General features: G+C 42.0%; 1 non-coding gene across 1 annotated transcript; it reads right to left on the reverse strand.

Moving 5' to 3' along the window:
* Window positions 1–696: 696 nt before the first annotated feature.
* On the reverse strand, window positions 697–769 carry trnaf-gaa (transfer RNA phenylalanine (anticodon GAA)). The gene has a single exon. It is a non-coding gene; the product is annotated as a tRNA-Phe (tRNA).
* Between the last annotated feature and the right edge of the window lie 22,281 nt (window positions 770–23,050).

Genomic DNA, 23,050 nt, shown 5'->3' on the forward strand with positions numbered 1-23,050 from the left:
ATCCGGATAAGGTGATTTATCTACCCTAAGCACAGCCAGCCTTTTTAGTACCTCCCTCTCTCAATTTGTACCCTCTCCATTGCCTCAATTCTCTTGACTTCTACTGATATTTTGTCAAATTCCACTTCCTTAGTGATCACTGATACAAAGTACACATTAAGTAGATTAACATTGCCCTGCAGCTCTAAGCATAGATTATCCTTTTTGTCCCTAATAGTCCCTACTCAACCTCTTACTACCCACTTATCATTTACATGCTGCTCGAAGATTTTTGGGTTCCCTTTCATGTCGACTGCCATTCTATTCTCATAGAAAGATAGAATAAGCAAATATCGAAGATATAAATATTTCCCATCCTTGATGAGGTGGAACTTTTTTATGTTGTGGATAGTAATGTCTTTGCCCACGAGTGTGCTGGTAGCAGAGGCAATCGATGATTTGAAAAGGACATTGGATGGATACTTGAAGGAAAGAAACTTGCAGGAGGAAATGGATCGAGCTGGTGAGTGGAACTGATTAGATTGCTCCGGGGAGAGCCAGCATGGACGTGATAGGCCAGACGACCAACTTCGATGCTGTAAAGAACTCTGTGTTGTTTCTCAAATCCAATCCACTGGTGCTTGGTAAATAATTTCAAAGTAAATTGTGCAACTGGAAAATCAGAATCAAGGCAAGTGACGCATAAGGAAGCAGAATTGCTGAAACCCGGGATTAAACCAGGGACCTTTAGATTTTCAGTCTAACGCTCTCCCAACTGAGCTATTTCAGCCCAACATTAGCAGTGGCTTGGTGTCCTTGTTTTGGAAGAGAATACATGCATTCAAGTTTTCCAAAAAATTAAAGAACACAACATATGAGTAATATTCCCCATTGCTTTCTCAGTACTGATGGATTGTGAAGCAGGAGACAGCCAGAAGTGACACTGAGCCACACAGACCCCGAGCTCAGAATGAAATGAGAAGAAATCAATCTTTCATCGTGAGATGCTGCAAAGAGGTAAGAGTCCTGATTGAAAGTGAGACTTGCTCATTTCAAACACTCCCTGTACTCTCTGCTCATGAAGCCTTAAAAAAGGGAAAAACAGAATGGCACTCAAACTCACAACTCTGCCATTAAAAGTCTCATGTTCGACTGACAGAACTTCTACTCAGTCTCTTATTGGATGGATGCAACTCCAACGCAGGGGTGGCATTCAAATCCTCCCATGGGTCCACATGTCAGACTGAGTTCCATGTTGTCGTCTCAAGGAAAGGAAATCTGCTCAGTTCCAAAACTATCAGCGAATTGAAGCTGATTACGATCAACATCATCAGAGGTCAGAACTACCTGATGAAAGAAGACACTCTGAAGAAGGATCCACAATTATTCAAAGGCATCGACAAAGTGAAAAACAAGAAAATCGATGTGTCAATGCAAGCCAAACAACAGAAACACTGAAGAATTCCATTCCATTCCAGAACCCAGTCCTGTTGCTTTTGGAGTCAGGTCTCAATTACTGTGACAACTGTATATTCCCACTTGGCTATGTGTGCATTTAGTTAATTTCAATTTTGTCGATAAGCTCTTTGAATCCAGTTCTCTGGTCCTGAAAGCAGCTCCGTAAGGCTGACACCAATCAGTAACATTAAACTAAAAATGCTGAGAGCTCATTGGTGATTTGAACCTCGGGCCGCTCACACATTCGTTAATCACACTTCTTAAGCCAGAATCACACCCGTTGACCAACGCACCACTGACAGCAACAGGTGCTGCATTAGCTCCTGTGGAATTTCACGGGCACCCACAGTGGATCATCCAACCCATAATCCTGAGATTAAATGTGTCCTGTTCCACTGACTGAACTGTCACTTCTACTCTGTCTCTTATTGGATGGATGCTGTTGTGGGCTCCATCACCGGGTTTGCAGTTTTTTCTCCATGAACCAGCTTCCTCTCAATTCCCAAATTTATTAGTAAATCCACTGACAAAATCTCCAAAGTGTGGTATATTCCTCTCTCTCCTCGATAATAAAACTTAGATCTCTTTGCTCTTTTTACCTTCCAACATTGATATCCATTTTGCTCAGCATTTATTTCTCTCTCCTTTTTATTTAGTTCATGCATTTTCTTAGAAACATTTCATTTCAATTATTTCTGGGGCAATAAATGATCAGATGAGATTTGCTGCAATGATACCAGGGGTGAGGGATTTCAGTTATGTGGCGAGATTGGAGAAGCTGAGGTTGTTCTTCTTGGAGCAGAGAAAGTTCAGAAGATATTTGTCCGAGGTGTTCAAAATCATGATGGTTCTCAACAATTTAATTCAGGAGAAACGGTTTCCTGTGGCAAAAGGGTCTGTAAGCAGAGGACACAGATATCAGGTGATTGGCAAAAGAACCAGAGGTGACATGAAGAACCATTTGTTATACAGTAATGTGTTGTGATCTGGAATGCACTGCCTGATTGGGAGGGGAAAGCAGATTCAATCGTGACTTTCAAAAGGGATATGGATAAATGCTGGAAGGGAAAATGTACAGGATTACAGGAAAAAGCGAAGCAGCAGGACTAATTGTAATTTGTCTCTACCAAAGAGACAACACTGGCATGATGGACCAAATGGTCTCTTTGTTCTTCATTCTTTGATTCCATGGACATCATGTTGCGAGAATTCCCTCTGACCTGGAAAAGAATCAAACCGAGATTTGAGGTATTGTAAACACCACCCATGCCATGTTGTTTATTCTCTGTTTTTCACATTGGCTGCTCCTCGTTCTTTATGTGTTTCCAGCCTGGTCTGCTCCTCTGACCTTCATTTCTGACACACTATCCACTGTGGCTGACTCACTGCTTACAATGTTGTGTAATGGTGACTTCACCTTTAAGAAACTGTACCTTCAAGAGACCAAGCCACTGATGCAACAGATGACATCATCATACATATATAAGGAGACACCATTTTGAGAGACACATTCGACAAATGTCTTGGAGAGAGCACACACACACCAATGAGAAAGAGACCTGAGACCTGTGATCATGCCATGTAGATAAGAAAGACAATAAATACTGTTTGTGTTGAATTCGAATATAAAGCCTGGCGTCATCATTTTATGTAGATGTAAGAACACAGCACAACACTATATGTTTCTGACATTGAGGATTGAAAAGAAATAATCACACAGACAACCAGGGACATACAGAAGACTTACATTGACAATTCCAGATTTAAATAAATAACAATCATCATGTGTGCACAACAACAGCCAGTCTTTCCAGCCTTTACAGAGACAGACAGCAACCCAGGGCCACACTGGAGCAAATGGCTCACAAGATTTGAACTCCTAATGATGGCACTCGCTATCAATACACCCCGAAGAAAGTGAGCATTACTCCTACACTCTGCTGGACCAAAAGTCGACAATACCTTCAAAACACTCAAAGACACGGGAACCGATAATGATGATGATGTAGCGAAGTATTTTCTAACAAGATATTTTCAAGCAAGGGCCAATCCTCACTCTGTAATTTATATTTCACGCAAGCAAAACAATATGGTGCGAGACTCTTGACCACTACATGATGAGACTCAGAAGTCTGAGAAAGCGACAAATAACGTGAAGACGAGATTCCCCTGAGAAACACACAAAACACAAGGACACAGAGGGAATCCAGAGAAAGGTCCGAGGCACGTCAAGGAAGACAAAGACAGAAATCACAATCACATTCAAACATCCAAAAATTGCAGTGGTGAGGATCCTTATTACAAAACTTGTCCTTCGAGAGGGAAGAAGTGTCAAGTCTGAAGAAAAATGAGACATTTCACTACAGTATGCTGACCGAAGTCTGCTGGAAACATTCATAGATTTAAATGCCAGAAGGAAGATGACATATTTAACATATATGAGAGAAGATTTTTGTTGCTCACGACCACAAGGCCCGACACCTGCCCATGTGTACCGTGTTCATCGGCAATTCGACAATATCTGCAGTAATTGACTCGGAGCAATGATCAACATAATGGATGCTCCGACATTCCACAAGTAACAGAGAAAACAGAAACTGCAATTGAACAAGCCGTTATCTAAAATCTTCTCCCATGGATCAGATTCTCCTCCACCAGTCCTAAGGATCATGCAAGTTACTTTTAAATCCTCCCATGGGTCCACATGTCAGACTGAGTTCCATATTGTCCAATCAAGCAAAGAAAATCTGCTCAGTTCCAAAACTATCAGCAAATCTTTGCTTCATTTCCCATTCACCTTAAATCGGTGTCCTCTGCTTACTCAGCAATGAGTAATATTTCCCATTGCTTTCTCAGCACTGTTGGATTATGAAGTGGGAGACAGCCAGAAGTCCCACTGAGCCGCACTGACCCCCAGCTGAGAATGAAATGAGAAAAAGTTCAATCTTTCACAGCGAAATGCTGCAGCGAGTTGAGGGTCCCGAATGAATGTGAGACTTTCTCACCCTGTTGTTGAATTTCATTTCAAACACTCCTTGTACTCTCTGCTAATGAAGCCTAAAAAATGGAAAAACTAAATCGCGCTTGTTGGAGAATTCTCTGAGCTTTGCGAATTAATACTTAACTTTGTAGAAGTAGAAAAACAGGACGCAGCTTGCAGCTAACCTAACCAATGGTCATTAAATGTAGACAGAGCAGCTGACCACAATCAACTGTCTTCGGAAGAGACAGAGATCATGATGGATTTTGGGGAAGTGAACGCTGACTGTTCGTTGCTGACTCTTCCGCTTTTATCATGTTTGTGCAACCTAGCCAGAAGTAACGGCCAGATATAGTCTGGAGTGGGCATTGAATTAAGGAACTAGCGTGTTATGCACGAACTAAAACTCTACTGACCTCGGACTTTGCAAAGGGCACAGAGCTGCAGGTTGTCTTGTGGTTGTCCTGTGGTTTATGCTTAATTGTGAAACTGCTAGCTCTGCTTCTTTTATACTATATAAGTCCACGACGATTTTTAGCTGTCGGGAGGAGCACTGGACCGCATTTAGGTAAGGTGTGCTCCCCCGTGATATCATGCAATAAAGTGTTTGTTGTCAACGTCTGAGTCTGGAGAATTTGTTCAACAATTGGGCACAAACTGGATTTTCTGCAACAGTTTGGCGTAGTCGGCAGGATCCCTTTTGTACGGGATCCTGAATTAAGCTAACGGGGATTAGGAACCTAAAGTAGAAAATCCAGTAAAATGTGGCGAATTTGGTCCAGTAGTACCAAATTCCGGGAATTTGGTGATCCTAATTTGAGTTTGCACGAGCTGTTCCTCCACCGGGTGGAGTAAAGAGGCTGTGGGACAAATGGAGTTAAGACAACCGTCTGGGATGGTGAACGACTGGGCCTGCAACTAAACTACCAAATTGACCCGACAGGCACGTGATCGTTGCTCCTGAGTGCACGAGCCAGAATCTGGCCCGAGAGAGAGAGGCTGTGGGACGGAAGGAGAACGAAAGAGCGTTGGCCTGAGAGACAGGGATGTGCCGGTTAGCTGACCTTGAGAATTTCATTTTAACTGCACCTGTTCGTATCCTTGTGTCTATTCGTTTTGTTGTGTCTTATTTGTTTTCCTTTGTTTTAATGCTACTTGATTCATCGAAAAGAACTCGTAAATTTAGAAGGTTTTGAGAAAGTAGAAGTAAGAGTGGACTCAACGGCTTCCAAGAAGGAAGGGTTGCAAGTAAACCATGTCCTCTGGAGAAAGGCGACCCACGTCCGTTTGCCCCCTCGAAGGAGACGCAGAAGCACCACGGTAAATATGTGTTTTAAATATAGGTATGCTTTAGAGAAAAACAGGTAACTGTGTCTTTGATTCGACAGTGAGAATGTCGGAAGCTTCCGCGAATGAATTGAATATCTGGGAACAACAGCTTGTATTGTGCAGAACTGACTGTCGTTAACTCTTTGTTGTCTGGCTTTAATGTTAAAAGCATGAGTCTATTAAGTTGTTTGGAATTGAATGAGTGTGAAAAGTGATTGTTGAGTGTGTTAATTTCGATTTAAGATTGTGCATCCAGGAATGGGATATAAAATTGAATTATATTTTAAGTTAAAGTTTTATTTTTAGTTGGTTTTGCAACTGTGAAGAGGCAATGAACAATTTTCTGAGGGATAGGCTTCAGCCTTGAAGGTCTGAAGATGTCTGACATAAATCGAATTTGGGGTTTGGAACATTGTTTTAATTGGAAACTCTGCTATTGTTCTATTTTACAGTCTAAATTTGAAGACATGTTTTACTGACTGTTATATTGTTTTAAGTGAAAGAAAGGATAGAAAAGGAGATATAGGAAAGATTCTGTCTGTTTAAAAAGATTAAAGTTTGAGTTAGGACCTAGTGTTAAGTCTTTTGTTGTAAGAATGTTAAATAACTTTTTCTTTAGTTTTTGGTTTTATTCCAGTCATTTGAAAAGGCGCCTGAAGAAAGAGCAAGAAAATGATGTAATTAACCTTTTAAAATAAGCACGTGCTATTCTGTTCTGTGTGTAGTTAATAAGTGTTATAACTTAATAAGTCTGAATTGAATTAATACTGTTAAGGTTAATTGACCAGTTTAAGTTGAAGAACTGGAAATGTAATTTGCAACCACAATGAACTTTCAAGTTTAGCATGTCAAGTTTTGGAGGAGTCTTATGTTCTGGACAGAGGAATTGCTCATCTAACATCGGCAGTTTCGATTTTTAAATATTATTGCAATGAATTAGAATTGGAATCATCTTTGTCGTAAAATTCCTTGCATTAGGAACCTCTTACAAGAGATACAAAAAGTTTGGAAACAATTGGAGTTTAGTCTAAAATGCGGTCTTTCCTGATGGAGATGCTTTCCTTTGAAGTTGAAAAATGTTACACATGATATTGTTGTTTTTAAACCCTAAGGATACCAAAAGGATTGAAAAGGTTTAAAATAGACAGTTCTTTTAGATTAGAAAAGAAAAGTTTGTAAAGTGACGTAGCTGAGAATGTTTGGAGACAAACAAAGAACTTAACCCGGTGCAGTTTTTTTGCATTGCTGTGAGTCAAATTTATACATATTGGACATTGTCAATTTTACATTTCTAAGTTAACAGATAGAATTGGACAAATTAACCCATTGGGCTCAGGGGCAGAGCCACAATGGATTCTTTTTAAGCAGGTGACGGCAGGTTCCAAGGTCACATGAGAACTGATGCCACAACAAGAGATCCAGCAGCTTTGAGAATTTAAAACTTAATTGCAGACATAAAATATCACAGCATCTTTCTCAATGAGTCAAAATGCTTGAGAAGGAAAGATAGTTGCAAACACTTCTGTCCTTAACGTACAAAAATAACAACCAAGTCTGGGCATAAGAAATTGGAATCAATAAACAAAATTTAATTGATATGAGTGGTTATTTAAAGCACTCAAAGGGAAATTTATCTGATATTTAAGAGGACAATCAAAGTTTTAGAAAATAACAAATAAGTGGTTTACTGTATTGGACATTAGCAATGGGTTCTGGTCTATACAGTTGGCACAAGAGTCAATATAAATTTGCGTTTACATTCAAGGGACGACAGTACATCTGGACGTGTCTCTCCCCGGGATTTTATAATAATCCATCGATATTCCACCATCCTTCAGAAGGTTAGAGTGAAAGACAAGCTGAAAATGGCACAGATAATGAAGGAAAAGGTTTCTTATTTGGGAATAGTAATAACACAGGGAAAGCATGAGACAGAGCAAAAGTGAATGCAGACAATCCTCGAACTCCCCCTAGCGCAAGATATTAAAGCTCGAAGATAAAAAAAGGACAGTTCCTATTTCAGGTTGTGAGATTAAACAGACAAGAAGCACCAACCCCATGGTTAACCCCACATCCGAATTACCGACGAGTAAGGTTACGACCCAACAGCCACAAGTGACTGGTCTCCCTTGCCCGGTCTTGACTACAGGACTAGAAAATAGACTTGCGATAATACAACCTAATAAAATTGTATATGATAATGTAAAGCTTGAGTTGGTACCGGTAATATTGATTTTCTCAGATATCTAGCTACCTGACTGGTGCCCTGAGAAGACCTGACAGTTGTACAAGGTATTACTGTAACAATTGTTGAGACAGGAATTTGGTAATGAGAAAATGATAAAAAGATTACATAAAATACAATGATATGTTACCCTATGTTATGGAAATTGGAAAATAGGTAATTGGAACAACATTGTCCATTGTCTGAGTGTAGTCTGGAAAACCAGGTGATCATATGTCCTCATCCTATATATAAAACAGCAGAATCAAAATGTGGATTTAATGCCACTGTAAATTGCACCATGGAAACTAGGAAAGCATTGTCAGGACTAACCCATGTGGCCTATATGGGAAAGGGGAGATATTGCTTAACCACCACAGCGACGGAGTACCAGTATGAACATAAACGGACTTGTCCAGTGAGCAACAGTACATTTTGGTTCAACCCACAAATACCAACCCAAGTAGAGAAAATGGAGTTGGTAGAGATACATAAACAAAAGACAGAAACGATAACTGTGACAGAAAGTATTAAGGAGGATTTGAAAAATTACCTCCGGGACTATGAATATACTATTCAACCATTGTCCACACGCTTGGGTAAAGAGAGACAGCAGCTAGAAGTCATTGCTGTAGTGTACTACAAGCTGGAACAACAGTCGAAGATGCTACAAGATGAGATTGACAAGATAAATGATTCTACCTGGCAGGAGGACTTATGGAACTGGGGGTCAGACGTGCAGATACACCCCTGGTTGAGAATTATCTCCCATGTCCTGATAGTGGTTTTGGGTATCAAGGTGTTAGATGTGACATACTTAATTTGGCAATTTAAGAAATTAATTAGGCAAGGCAAGAGGATGTATGAACACAGGTTGGACAGCTACCCGAAAAGCAATTAGTGTTCGAACTTGCTCTGCAAAAGGAGGGACAATTAGTTATGCCATAAAAGGGGTAATTGCATAACCTTTTCATATATACTTAAAGTGATCAAATGAATGATCAATGTACTTTATGAAATTGTATTATGTTTGTACAATCGATTATGTAACAGTGATGCTTAATTGAGATGGTAAATGTACAAGTGTACCACCTTTTATGTTGTAAGCAAGTATTTGAAGCCCCTGCAAAACTTATGCCTTTACAGAGTTCCCGCTGCCTGCTTGTGATACAAGCAGGCGACGTATTGAGTGCGACCCCTCTGGGTGTTGAAGGCTGTTTATGGACAAATAGAGACGATTAAAGGCACCTAGGTGGGATCAAGGGAAGGATTGTTAGAAGTGTTGCAGAAGAGTCAAGGGGGACTGTGAGAACAGAATTTTAGAATTTTATGAACAGAGTTTTTGGGGACATTTAAGCTGAGATTAATCAATCATGTATTGCAAGCTTGGCCTTGCGGCTGGTACAGCGCAATGGCAGGAAAGATATTATGCTTCAATGACTACTTTAAATACCTCTCCCCTCTACATACGATGATATTGTGTTATCATGGTATGATAAAAGGAGGGATTGTTGGAGAATTTTCTGAGCTTTGCTAATTATTACAGAACTTTGTCGAAATAGAAAAACAGGACGCAGCTTGGAGCTAACCTAACCAATGGTCATAAAATGTAGACAGAGCAACTGACCACAATCAACTGTCTTTGGAAGAGACTGAGCTCATGATGGATTTTGGGGAAGTGAACGCAGACTGTTCGTTGCTGACTCTTCCGCTTTTATCATGTTTGTGCAACCTTGCCAGAAGTAACGGCCAGATATAGTCTGGAGTGGGCATTGCATTAAGGAACTAGCGTGTGATGCTCGAACTAACGCTCTACTGACCTCGGACTTTGCAAAGGGCACAGAGCTGCAGGTGGTCTTGTGGTTGTCCTGTGGTTTATGCTTAATTGTGAAACTGCTCGCTCTGCTTCTTTTATATCATATAAGTCCACGACGATTTGTAGCTGTCGAGAGTAGCACTGGACCACATTTAGGTAAGGTGTGCTCCCCCATGATATCATGCAATAAAGTGTTTGTTCTCAAGGTCTGAGTCCGGAGAATTTGTTCAACAATTGGGCACAATCTGGATTTTCTCCAACAACTCACAACCCTGAGATTAAAAGCCCATGATCGACAGACTGAACTGTCACTTCTACTCTTCCTCTGTTTGGATGGATGCAACTGTCTGCTCCAATGCAAGGGCAGCTTTCAAATCCTCCCATGGGTCGACATGTCAGACTGAATTCCATGTGGTGGACTCAAGCAAAGGAAATCTGCTCAGTTCCAAAATTATCAGCAAATTGAGGCTGATTACGATCAACATCATCAGAGGTCAGAACTACCTGGTGAAAGAAGACGCTCTGAAGAAGGATCCACAATTATTCCAAAGGCATCGACAAAGTGAGAAACAAGAAAGTCGATGAGTCAATCCAAGCCAAACAGAAACACAGAAGAATTCCATTCCAGACCAGAACACAGTACTGTTGCTTTTGGAGCTAGGTCTCAGTTAATGCTAGAACATGGCTACCTGCCTGACCCTAAGCCGACGGGTCCCGACGACATGTGTCGGGTTTGGGTCGCTCCTCCGGGTTCGGCTTTTGGGCTCGTGTCAGGACGGGCTGGGTCAGACACACTCGAACACTCGAAACACCTTGTGTTATAATTGTGTTAGTGAAACACTGGAAACTGCAGATCTTTTGAAGTGTACTTCCTACTCTGCTTGGTATTTCAACTTCTTTTTCTCTCTTCTTTTTCTGCTTTGGCCTCCTTATCTCGAGAGACAATGGATAAGCGCCTGGAGGTGGTCAGTGGTTTGTGAAGCAGCGACTGGAGTGGCTATAAAGGCCAATTCTAGAGTGACTTGTTCTTCCACAGGTGCTGCAGAGAAATCAGTTTGTCAGGGCGGTTGCACAGTTGGCTCTCCCCTTGCGCCTCTGTCCTTTTCCCTGCCAACTACTGAGTCTCTTCGACTCGCCACACTTTAGCCCCGTCTTCATGGCTGCCCGCCAGCTCTGACGAACGCTGGCAACTGACTCCCACGACTTGTGATCAATGTCACAGGATTTCATGTCACGTTTGCAGACGTTTTTAAAGCAGAGACGTGGACGGCCGGTGGGTCTGATACCAGTGGCGAGCTCGCTGAACAATGTGTCCTTGGGGATCCTGCCATCTTCCATGTGGCTCACATGGCCAAGCCATCTCAAGCGCTGCTGACTCAATAGTGTGTATAAGCTGGGGATGTTGGCCGCCTCGAGGACTTCTGTGTTTTGAGATATGGTCTTGAATGAATTGAGACGTCGCTCTTGGCTGACATACATTGTCCAGGCCTCGCTGCCATAGAGCAAGGTACTGAGGGCACAGGCCTGATACACTCGGACTTTTGTGTTCAACTTACTGTGTACGAATCAATAAACAGTTTTTGTGTACATTGTAGCAGAACTCAGCCCTCGGCACATAATTATCCGGTTCGCCCTTTCTTGCCCTTTGCTGATTCTAGGGATGTTGAAGGTCTTTGCCATTTTAATCTTAATGAAATATTTACAATGTGGTCAGTTGCTGCACTGTTGTGTAATAAGATGTTTTTAATGAGTGCTATTTTTCATTGACACAAATTTAACCATTTTATGTTTTGGTTTATCCCTTGGTTTTCCTTCGTGCTTTGTATTCTTGGTGACCAAAGCAGTTGAACAGCTTCAATCTGCATTAATAGCAACTTCACCCTTTTCTTTAATTGCACAGTTTGCAAATGAATTGACTGCATCCCGTTCGGGGTTGGCAAGACCTCTCGTGCCTGCCTCAAAACATATTGTGTTGAATAAAGATTGTAAAGTAAAACCTCTGCAAATTCAGAGGTTTAAAGGGGAAAGACAATGAATTATGCTCTGAATTTGGAATATATTTAATTAATTAAGCGTCAGACTTGATAAATCGCTGCTTTTAGTTTAATGTGGCCTCAGTGTTTATGGATAATTAATGAAATTAAGAGGCATTTTTATATACAAAGCTGGGCAATAGTACTTAATATTTGATATATAATTTTGAATTTATTTTAATTTCTTTATTCATTTGACACTGCTAAATACGAAGCAGTCTTAAATCAGTTAATTTTTTATTAGTAAAATCTGATTTACCAGATTAAAATATTAAATCATGGGAGACATTTCAAAGATTACTGGACCAGTAATCCAGAGACCTGGACTCAAGATCCAGTGACAGCCAGGACGTCAAGGCGGGAAACACTCCGCACTAGTCTGCAGTGAGCGATTCCATCGAAGGTAGAGCACAATCTCTTTAATATAAGAATGTATATTTTATAATAATTAATCACTCAAGACCTTACTGGTTTCTGCATCTCAGCTGCTCTCTGGATAATCTTGCAGCAAATATTTCAACCTGCAAAGCAGGAGTCATTATGTCATGTATAATGATATTTTCTCGCCTTCGGGCAATATTTTAATCAATACAGTGTGGGTCAACCTGTCTGGGCACAACACCATGAGTGACCTAACAATGACTAACTTCTGTGGCAACAATTTTCAGCTCCTCACCTCCGGTACGTAGCTCGAATCTTAATGTACATTTAAACAACCTTTCAAGTCCAGTTACAGTTTTTGTTGCCTTATCTGCACAAGCTTAAAAACTGAAAAACGGAAGCAAGTTCAACTGAACATTCTGGTGGTCGGTTCGGGCACGGGAAAAAATGAAAGGACTCGGGCCAGGTCGGATGTGGTGCTATCAGGCTTGGTTCGGGGTTTATTTGCAGGCCTGAGCACGCCTTTAGTTACTGCTGCAACTTTATATTCCCACTTGACGATCTGTATATTTTGTTCATTTAAATTTTGTCCACAATCTCTTTGAATCCAGTTCCCTGGTCCTCAAGCAGGCTCAGTATGGAAGTCGATTCCGTTTTCTGGAAGGCTGAAACTAATCGATGACCTTAAACTAAAAATGGCAACAGAGAAGGGCTCGTCTGGAATTTGAACAAAGGACCTCTCACACATTAATCATTCATACACCCAAAGAGAAAATCATACCCCTAGACCAACGATCCATTATTAAAGAAGCTTTTTTTCGCTCCTGTGGAATTTCACTGGCTCCCACAGCCGATCATCCATTTTTTCCCGATCAAAGCAACATCCTGCAAATGCTGAAATAAAAACAGAAAGTGCAGGAAATGCTCAGCACCTCGGGCAGCATCTGTGGAGAGAGAAACAGAGTTAACATTTCAGGGTTTTCGCCTTTTGTTTGAACCATCTTTTCAGACTGCTTCTGTCCATCCAATCTCACTTTTTATTCTATCCACATTCTGAAGGTGGTGCAGTGGTGAGCACTGCAGTCCACAGCTCCAATGATTCAAGTTTAGTTCTGTGTACTGCTTGTGTGGAGTTTGCAAGTGGTACTTCATCAAATAAACAACACCCACTGCATTCCCTTCATCAACTTTCTCAGATAGTTTATCAAAAAATGCTGTTAGATTCGTCAGGCATGAACTTCCATTTATAAATAAAAGCAAAATACTGCGGATGCTGGAAATCTGAAATAAAAACAAGAAATGCTGGAACCACTCATCAGGTCTGGCAGCATCTGTGAAAAGAGAAGCAGAGTTAACGTTTCGGTTCAGTGATCCTTCTGAAGAAGAGATTTGGTGCCAGCACGCAGCCACAGAGCCACACATGTCTTTATTGACATCACCAAGGGCTTTGATCTTGTTCGCAGAGACGGTCTCTTCAAACTGTGATGGAACAGAGGCTGCCCTCCTGAACTCTTGGGCGTCATCTCTTCTATCCACGAAAACATACACAGTTCCATCAGACGCTTTCAAGATCAGCAGTGGGGTAAAGCAGGGCTGCACGCTGGTGCCAACTCTCTTCGTAACAGAGGAAAATAGGAGTAGGCCATTCAGCCCATCGAGCCTGCTCTGTCATTCAATTCGATCATGGCTGATCATCTACCTCAACGCCCCTTTCCCGTGCTATCTCCATATCCCTTGATGTCATGCGTATCAAGATTTCTAACAGTTTCTGTCTTGAACATGCTCAATGATTGAGCTGCCGCAGCATTAGATGAGGAGACCAAACTGTACACAATACTCCAGTGTGGATTCACCAAGGCTCTATACAATTGCAGCAAGACATCTTTACTCCTGTACTCATGACCCCTCGTGTGAAGGCCAACATACCATTTGCCTTCCTAATTGATTGCAGCACCTGCACGAGAGCTTTTAGAGTCTCAGGAACAAGGACACCCAGAACTCTTTGGGCATCAACACTTCCCAACCTCTCACCATTTAAGAAATAATCTGTCTTTCTGTTTATTCTACCAAAGTGGAGAACTTCACACTTATTCACATGAAATTCCATCTGCCATGTTCTTGTCCATTCACTTAGCTGCTCCAGGTCCCCTGGAAGCCTCTCTGCATCCTCCTCACAACTCACACTTCTTCGAGCTTTGTGTCACCTGCAAACTTGTAAATATTACATTTAATCCCCACATCCAAATCATTTATATAGGTTGTTAACAGCTGTGGCTCCAACACTGATCCTTGCAGTACCCCAATAGTAACATCCTGCCGTCCTGAGAAGTACCCGTTATTCCTGCTCTCTGTTTTCGGTCTGTTAACCAATTTTCAATCCATACCAGTATAGTATTCCCAATCCTATGTGCTCTAACTTTGTTCACTCACCTCCTATGTGGGACCTTACCAAAGGAACATGCAAATACCACACATCCACTGGTTCTCCTTTATCTGTTCGACAGGTAACATCCTCAAAAAACTCAACGGGTTTTTTCAAACCTGTTTTCCTTTTCATAAATCTATGTTGACTCTGCCCAATCATATCATTATTTTCGAACTGTCTAGTTTTCACATCCTTTATAATTGGTGTATTCTTCTCCATGCTGCTATTTTACACTTTCAGTGACTCAGATGGGGGTGTCCACCTGCACCTCAGATCTGACGACAAGCTGTTCTACTTGGCAGGACTGTGCGCCAAGACCAAAGTGGGTAAATTCCTAGTCTGTGAGTTGCTGTTTGATGATGACGCTGTGCTGACATCCCATAATGAAGGTCACTTACAGCAGTTTGTAGATCGCTTCTCCCTGGCCTGCAAGGAGTTTGGACTGATGATCAGCATCAGGAAGATGAAAGTTATGGTCCAGGACGGAGAGACTCCACCTTCCATCAACATCGACAACCTCACTTTGGAGGTTGTCAACAGCTTCACATACCTTGGATCAACAATCACCAGCAATCTATCCCTTGATGCTGAAATCAGCACCAGGATTGCCAATGCTTCAGCTGTCATGTCAAAGTTGAGAAAACGAGTGTGAACCGACAGCAAACTGACCGAAAATACAAAGCTCCACCCGTACCAGGCTTGTGTTCTCAGCACCCTCCTTTCTAGTAGAGAAGAATCAACAACATATGCAAGCCAAGAAAAGCAGCTGAACAGCTTCCACCTCCACTGCCTCAGATGAACATTGGACATCTCCTGGCAGGACAGAGTGCCGAATGCGGAGGTACACCAGCGTGCAGGGACCCACAGCATGTTTGCCCCCTTGAGTCAGCGGTGTCTCTGTTGACTGGGTCATGTGTGCCGAATGGATGATGGTCGTATTGCCAAAGATATGCTCGATGGTGAGCTTGCTATGAGCACGAGACCAACTGGTCACCCACGTCTGTGATACAAGGACATCTGCAAGGGAGATCTCAAGCAGACTGGGAGTGGAGTCAATGCATGGGAAGTCCTTCCTGCTGACTGGAATTCCTGGAGAAAGGCATTCAGGAAGACCATGGGAAAAGCAGAGGACAAAAGAAATGACCAGTTGGGGGGAAAGAGAGCCCAGAGGAAGGAAAATTTATCAGTCGACCTTGGGCCAATGATATTCATCTGTACCAGCTGCGGAAGGGATTGTCACTCACGAGTCGTCCTCTACAGCCACAACAAACGTGCTTAATATAGGAGTAACGTACACCCCGTCGTCGCCCATCGTCTTCCAAGATGGACAATTGCCTAATACTACTATAACTACAGCTACAACTACAAGAGCGGGTCAGAGGCTGTGAACTCTGCGCCAACTAACTCACTTCTTGACTCGCCAAAGCCTGCCCTCCAAGGCACAAGTCAGGAATGTGATGGAATACTCATGCCTGGATGAGTGCAGCTCCAACAACACTCAAGAGATTGATACCATCAGGTCAAAGCAGCCCACTAAATTGGCACCCCATCCAGCACCTTAAACATTTTTTCCTTCTAGCATCAGTGCAGAATGACATTAACAAGATGTACTGCAGCAACTTGCCAAGCCTCCTTCAACAGCACCTTCCAACCCACAACCTCTACCACCTAGAAGGACAAAGGCAGCAGATGCATGGGAACATCAACATCTTCAAGCTACCCTCCCAGCCACACACCATCCTGACCTGGCACTATACCTCCATTCCATCACTGTTGCAAGGTCAAAAACCAGGAAAAAAGAACTGTGGAAGTGCCAGAGGATTGAACAGTGGCAAACGTAACAACCTCTTTCAAAAATGGGTGTCCGCACCATCCAGATAACTGCAGGCCAGTAAGATTAACAACATTGGTGGTAAGGTTTTAGAAAGAATAATCAGGGGGAAAAAATCAACAGTCACTTGGTGAGGTTTGAGTTAATTAAGGAGAGTGGGCATGGATTTATAAATGGAAGTTCCTGCTTGGATGAACTAACAGCAAAGGTTGATGAAGGGAATGCAGTGGATGCTGTTGATATCGATTTTAAGAAAGCATTTGATCAAGTACCGTATAAAAGGGTGGTTAACATCATTGAGGTTCATGGTATAGGAGGGTCAGTGTCCAATTGGATAGAAAATTGGTTTAAGGACAGAAAACAGTGAGTCGTATTCAATGGTTCTTTATCAGACTGGAAGATAGTCGACAGTGGTGTTCCCCAAGGGTCAGTGCTAGAACCACTGCTTTTTTTTGCTAAAGGTAAGTGACTTGGATCTTGGAATATAAAGTAGAATCTCAAAATATACCAATAACTACAAACTTGGAGCAGTGGCAAACAGTGAGGATGATATGAACTGCCTGCAACAGGACAATGATAGGCTAGCAGAATGGGCAGACAGGTGGCAGATGGAATTTAATAGTGACAAGTGTGAGGTGAAGTATTTTGCCAGAAGGAATAGGGAGAGGCAATATATACTTAATGGCACAGTTCTAAAGAGTGTGCTGGAATAGAGGGACTTGGGGTTCATGTCCATCAATCTTTGAAGGCGGCAAGACATATTGTGAGAGTGGTTCGTCAAGCATATGGGATCTTGGGCTTTATAAATAGAGGCATTGAGTACAAAATCAGGGACGTTATGCTCAACCATTATAAAGCTCTGGTTCGGCCCCAATTGGAGGTTGCGTTCACTTCTGCTTACCACACTTTGGAAAGGAAGTGCGGATCCTTGAGAGGATGCAGACGAGATTTACCAGAATGGTTACAGGGATGGAGGATGATAGTTTTAATGTTAGGCTGGAAAGCTAGGGTTGTTCTGCCTGTATCAAATGAGATTGAGGGGAGAATTGATAGAGGTGTATGAGGCTATGACAGTCTTAGATAAGTTGGCAAGGAAACATTGTTCCCGTTAACTATTGGTACAAGGACTAAGGGACACAGATTGAAGGTTTTGGACAAGAGATGCAGAGGGAAGGTGCGGAAGAACATTTTTACACAGTGATTGGTAATGATCTGCAACTCGCTGCCCCCGAGGGTGGAGGAAGTGGAGACAATCGATGATTACAAAAGGAATTTGGATGCTCACTTGAAGGAAAAAAAATGCAGGGCTATGTGGATCGAGCAGACGAGTGGGACTGACTGGATCGCTTCCTGGAGCCGGCATGGAACCGATGGGGCAAATGGCCTCCTTCTGTGCCACAAATGACTCAGTGACTCGATGACTCTGGGTCACTCTCACAGTCAAGACAACAGAGTGACGGATTTAACACATTATAACTTATGTTTGTTTTGACAAAATGCAATAATAACTCGTCTCCACTCTTAGTATTTATAAATCCCACACATTCACTCCAATGTGAACAATTATTTCCTGTTGTATCTCTCTCAGATTTGTAAACTTCACTGTATTGGAGTGAGGTGACATCTACTGGCGGGAAGCAAGAACTGCAATCAAGCAGCAGAAACTCCATGGTCTGTCAGGGTGAAAGAAATATTGCAATGTGAAAAAATAGTGAAGGGATTTGATTGGGTATTTGGAGACATGATTACACTTGTGGTGGTGTCCGAAGCAAGGGCCAGAAATATAAAATTTTCGTTAATAAAATAAATATGAATTCATGGAATATGCATGTATGTCGTGAGTGGTTAGAATGTGGAAAGAATAGAAAGTGAGATTGGATGGACAGAAGCAGTCTGAAAGGATGGCTGAAACCAAAGGTGAGTGCCCTGAAACGTTAACAGTGTTTCTCTCAGCACAGATGCCGCCAGAGCTGCTGAACATTTCCAGCACTTTCTGTTTTTATTTCAGCATTTGCACGATGTTGCTTTGATCTGAAAAAAATGGATGATTGGCTGTGGCGTGCTTGTGAAATTCCACAGGAGCTAAAAAAAAAAGCTGCACTACTGATGGCTTGTTTGTCTTGGGGTATGATTTTCGCTCCAGGTGTATATTTCATTAACCTATGAGAGGTCTTGGGTTCAAATCCCAAACAGGCCCTTGTGTGTTTGTGTTTTTAGTTTAAGGCCTTTGATTGGTTTCAGCCTTGCATCTGGTGGAATTGACTTTCATACGGAGCCTGTTTAAGGACCAGAGAACTGGATTCAAAGAGCTTGTCGACAAAACTGAAATGAACTAAATGTACAAATCGCCAGTTGGGTGTATGAAGTTGTCGCAGTAACTGAGAGCTGGCTCCAAAAACAACAGGACTGTGTTCTGGTATGGAATGGAATTCTTCAGTGTTTCTGTTATTTGACTTGGATTGACTCATCGATTTTCTTGTTTTTCACTTTGCCGATGCTTTTGAATAATTGTGGATCGTTCTTCAGAGTGTCTTCTTTCACCAGGTAGTTCTGACCACTGATGATGTTGATCGTGATCAGCTTCAATTCGCTGATAGTTTTGGAAGTGAGCAGATTTTCTTTGCTTGAGTCTACAACATGGAACTCAGCCTGACATGTCGACCCATGGTAGGATTTGAAAGTAACTTTGATGATCCCTGGGATTGGTGGTGGAGTATCTGATCCGTGGGATAAAATTTTAGATATCGACGTGTTCAATTGCAGTTTCCATTTTCCCTGTTACTCATGGAATGTTGCAGCATCCATTATGTTGATCATTGCTCCTGAGTCAATTACTGCAGAGAAAATTGAATTGCCTATGAACACATCACACATGGGCAGGTGTCGGTGCTTGTGGCTGTGAGCAACAAAAATCTTCTCCGGTGCTGCGAATATGTGATCTTCCTTCTGGCATTTAACTCTATGATTGTCTCCTGCAGGCATTGATCAGTATACTGTGAAATGTTCCATTTTTCTGCAAGCTTTACACTTCTCACCCCTCGCAGGACAAGTTTTGTAATGAGGATATGCACTACTGCAATGATTGGATGTTTGAAGATGATCATGACTTCTGTCTTGGTCTGTCATGACGTGCCTAGGACCTTTCCCTGGGTTACTTGTGCCCTTTAGTTTCTGTGTTTCTCTGGTGAAATCCTTCTTTTGTGGCATTCACAGATTCAGTCAATGATCCTGACGAAAGCCTGGCTCCGATATAAAATCAAAACCCGACCAAAGCCAACCTGAACCTGACCCAGCACGAGCCCTTTACTTATTACAATTCTTGTCGCCACACTACCAGGAGGATGTGGAGGCTTTGGAGAGGGTACAGAAGAGGTTTACCAGGGTGTTGCCTGGTCTGGAGGGTATCAGCTATGAAGAGAGGTTGGATAAACTTGGATTGTTTTCACTGGAACTACGGAGGTGGAGGGGCGACCTGATAGAGGTTTACAAAGTTATGAGCGGCATGGACAGAGAGGATAGTCAGAAGCTTTTTCCCAGTGTGGAAGAGTCAGTTACTAGGGGACACAGGTTTAAGGTGCGAGAAGCAAAGTTTAGAGCGGATGTGCGAGGCAAGTTCTTTACACAGAGTGTGGTGAGTGCCTGGAACCTGCTGCCGGGGGAGGTGGTGGAAGCAGGTACAATAGCGACGTTTAAGAGGCATCTTGACAAATACATTAATATGATGGGAATAGAGGGTACGGTCCTCGGAAGGGCAAAGGGTTTTAGTTTAGGCAGGCATCGTGATTGGCGCAGGATTGGAGGACCAAATGGTCTGTACCTGTGCTGTACTGTTCTTTGTTCTTTGTTCTTTGTTCTTTGTTCTTTGTACAGACAAAAATCGTGTCAAAACATAGATTAAAATGAAAAAAATAGAAAACAAAACTGTACAGTGCAGCCGGTCCCGACTCAAGCTGAGTGCTGGACACGGAGTATATAGTCTCACACTTATCTTGTTTTGCTTGCCTGAAAACGTAATTTTCATAGTGAGGTTGTGCCCTTGGTTGAAAATATCTTGTTAGAGCATTCTTCACTGCATCATAATCATTATCGGATCCAGCGTCTCTGAGTGTATTGAAGGCATTGTCGACTTTTGTTCCAGCAGAGTGTAAGAGTAACACTCTCTTTCTTCGGGGTGTATTGATAGCTAGTGCCATCATTAGGAGTTCAAATCTTGTGAGCCATTTGCTGCAGTGTGGCCCTGGGTTGCTGTCTGTCTCTGTAAAGGATGGAAAGACTGGCTGTTGTTGTGCACACATGATGATTGTTATTTATTTAAATCTGGAATTGTCAATGTAAGTCTTCTGTATGTCCCTGGTTGTCTGTGTGATTACTACTTTTCAATCCTCATTGTCAGAAAAATATAGTGTTGTGCTGTGTTCTTACTTCTACATTAAATGATGACGCCAGGCTTTATATTCAGATTCAATACAAACAGTATTTATTGTCTTTCTTATCTACATGGCATGATCACAGATCACAGGTCTCAGGTCTTTTTCACATTGGTGTGTATGTGCTCACTACAAGACATGTACAGAATGTGACTCTCAAAGTTGTGTCTCCTTAGATATGTATGATGATGTCATCTGTTGCATCAGTAGCTTGGTCTCTTAAAGGTACAGTTTCTTAAAGGTGAAGTCACCATCACACAACATTGCAAGCAATGAGTCAGCCACGGTCGATAGGGTGTCAGAAATGAAGGTCAGAGGAGCAGACCAGGGTGGAAACACATAAAGAACGAGGAGCAGCCAATGTGAAAAACAGAGAATAAACAACATGGCATGGGTGGTTTTTACAATACCTCAAATCTCGCTTTGATTCTCTTCCAGGTCAGAGGGAATTCCAGCAACATGATGTCCATGGAATCACAGAATGAAGAACAAAGAGACCATTTGGTCCATCATGCCAGTGTTGTCTCTTTGGTAGAGACAAATTACAATTAGTCCTGCTGCTTGGCTTTTTCCTGTAATCCTGTACATTTTCCCTTCCAGCATTTATCTGTATCCCTTTTGAAAGTTACTATTGAATCTGCTTTCATCTCCTATTCAGGCAGTGCATTCCAGCTCACAACACATTACTGTATAACGAATGGTTCTTCATGTCACCTCTGGTTCTTTTACCAATCAACTGATATCTGTGTCCTTTGCTGACTGACACTATTGCCACAGGAAACAGTTTCTTCTTATTTCAATTGTTGAGAACCTTCATGATTTTGAACACCTCGGACAAATCTCTTCTGAACTTTCTCTGCTCCAAGAAGAACAGCCTCAGCTTCTCCAATCTCTCCTCATGACTGAAATCCCTCACCCCTGGTATCATTGCAGCAAATCTCTTCGGTTCATTTCCTGCCCCAGAAATAATTGAAATGAAATGTTTCTGAGGAAATGCTTGAACCAAATAACTCCCGCCCCTGGGGCGGAGCCGACAGCTGCATCCGTCCAATAGGAGACAGAGTATAAGTCCCAGCCCAGTCTGCAGAGCATGACACTTTTAATCTCAGGCTTGTGAGTTTGAGTGCCATTTTGCTTTCCCTTTTTTTAGGCTTCATTAGCAGAGAGTACAAAGAATGTTTGAAATGAAATTCAACAACACTATGAGCAAGTCTTGCTTTGATTCAGGACTCTTACCTCTATGCAGCTTCTCGCTATGAAAGATTGAATTTTTATCTCATTTCATTCTCAGCTCGGGGTCAGTGTGGCTCAGTGGCACTTTTGGCTGTCTCCCACTTCACAATCCATCAGTACTGAGAAAGCAATGGGGAATATTACTCACGTGTTGTGTTCTTTAACCTTTCAGAAACACTTAAATGTATGTATTATCTTCCAAAACAATGACAACAAAGTTACCTTGACTGTGTGGCTGAAATAGCTCAGTTGGGAGAGCTGTTCGGTTCAATCCCAGGTTCAGCAATTTCATCTCTTTTTGTGTTCCTTGCTTTGACTCTGATTCTCGAGCTGCACGATTTACTCTGAAATTATTTAGCCAGCACTGACGGATTGGATTGGATTGTATTAGAGAGACAAGATAGAGCCATAGAGTCATTTACAGCATAGAAAGTGGTCATTTGGCCCATCAAGTCCATGCTGGCTCTCCCCGGAACAATCTAGTCAGTCCTATTCCCCCACTCAATCTCTGTAGATCTACAAGTTTCTTTCCTTCAAGTGTCCATCCAATCTCCTTTTGAAATCATTGATTTTCTCTGTTTCCACCACACTCGTGGGTAACAAGATCCAGGACATTACCACTCACGGTGTAAAAATGTTCTTTCTCACCAAGTATGGGAAATATTTATATTTTCGATATTTAGCTTATTCTCTATCTCTATGAGAATAGAATTTCAATGAATATAAAGTGGAACCCAATAATCCGATAGCAGCATGGAAATAATAAATGGGTAGTGGAGGTGGAATGGACCTATTACTGATAAAGAGAGTAATGTATGCTTGGAGGTGCAGGGCAAGGCTAATATTCTTAATGAGGATTTTGTATCTGTGATCACTATGGCAGTGGAATTTGATAAAATATCAGTAAAAGTGGAGAGACTAGAGGCAATGGATA

This window comes from Heterodontus francisci, unplaced genomic scaffold, assembly GCF_036365525.1.
Source record: "Heterodontus francisci isolate sHetFra1 unplaced genomic scaffold, sHetFra1.hap1 HAP1_SCAFFOLD_421, whole genome shotgun sequence".
Lineage (NCBI taxonomy): Eukaryota > Metazoa > Chordata > Chondrichthyes > Heterodontiformes > Heterodontidae > Heterodontus > Heterodontus francisci.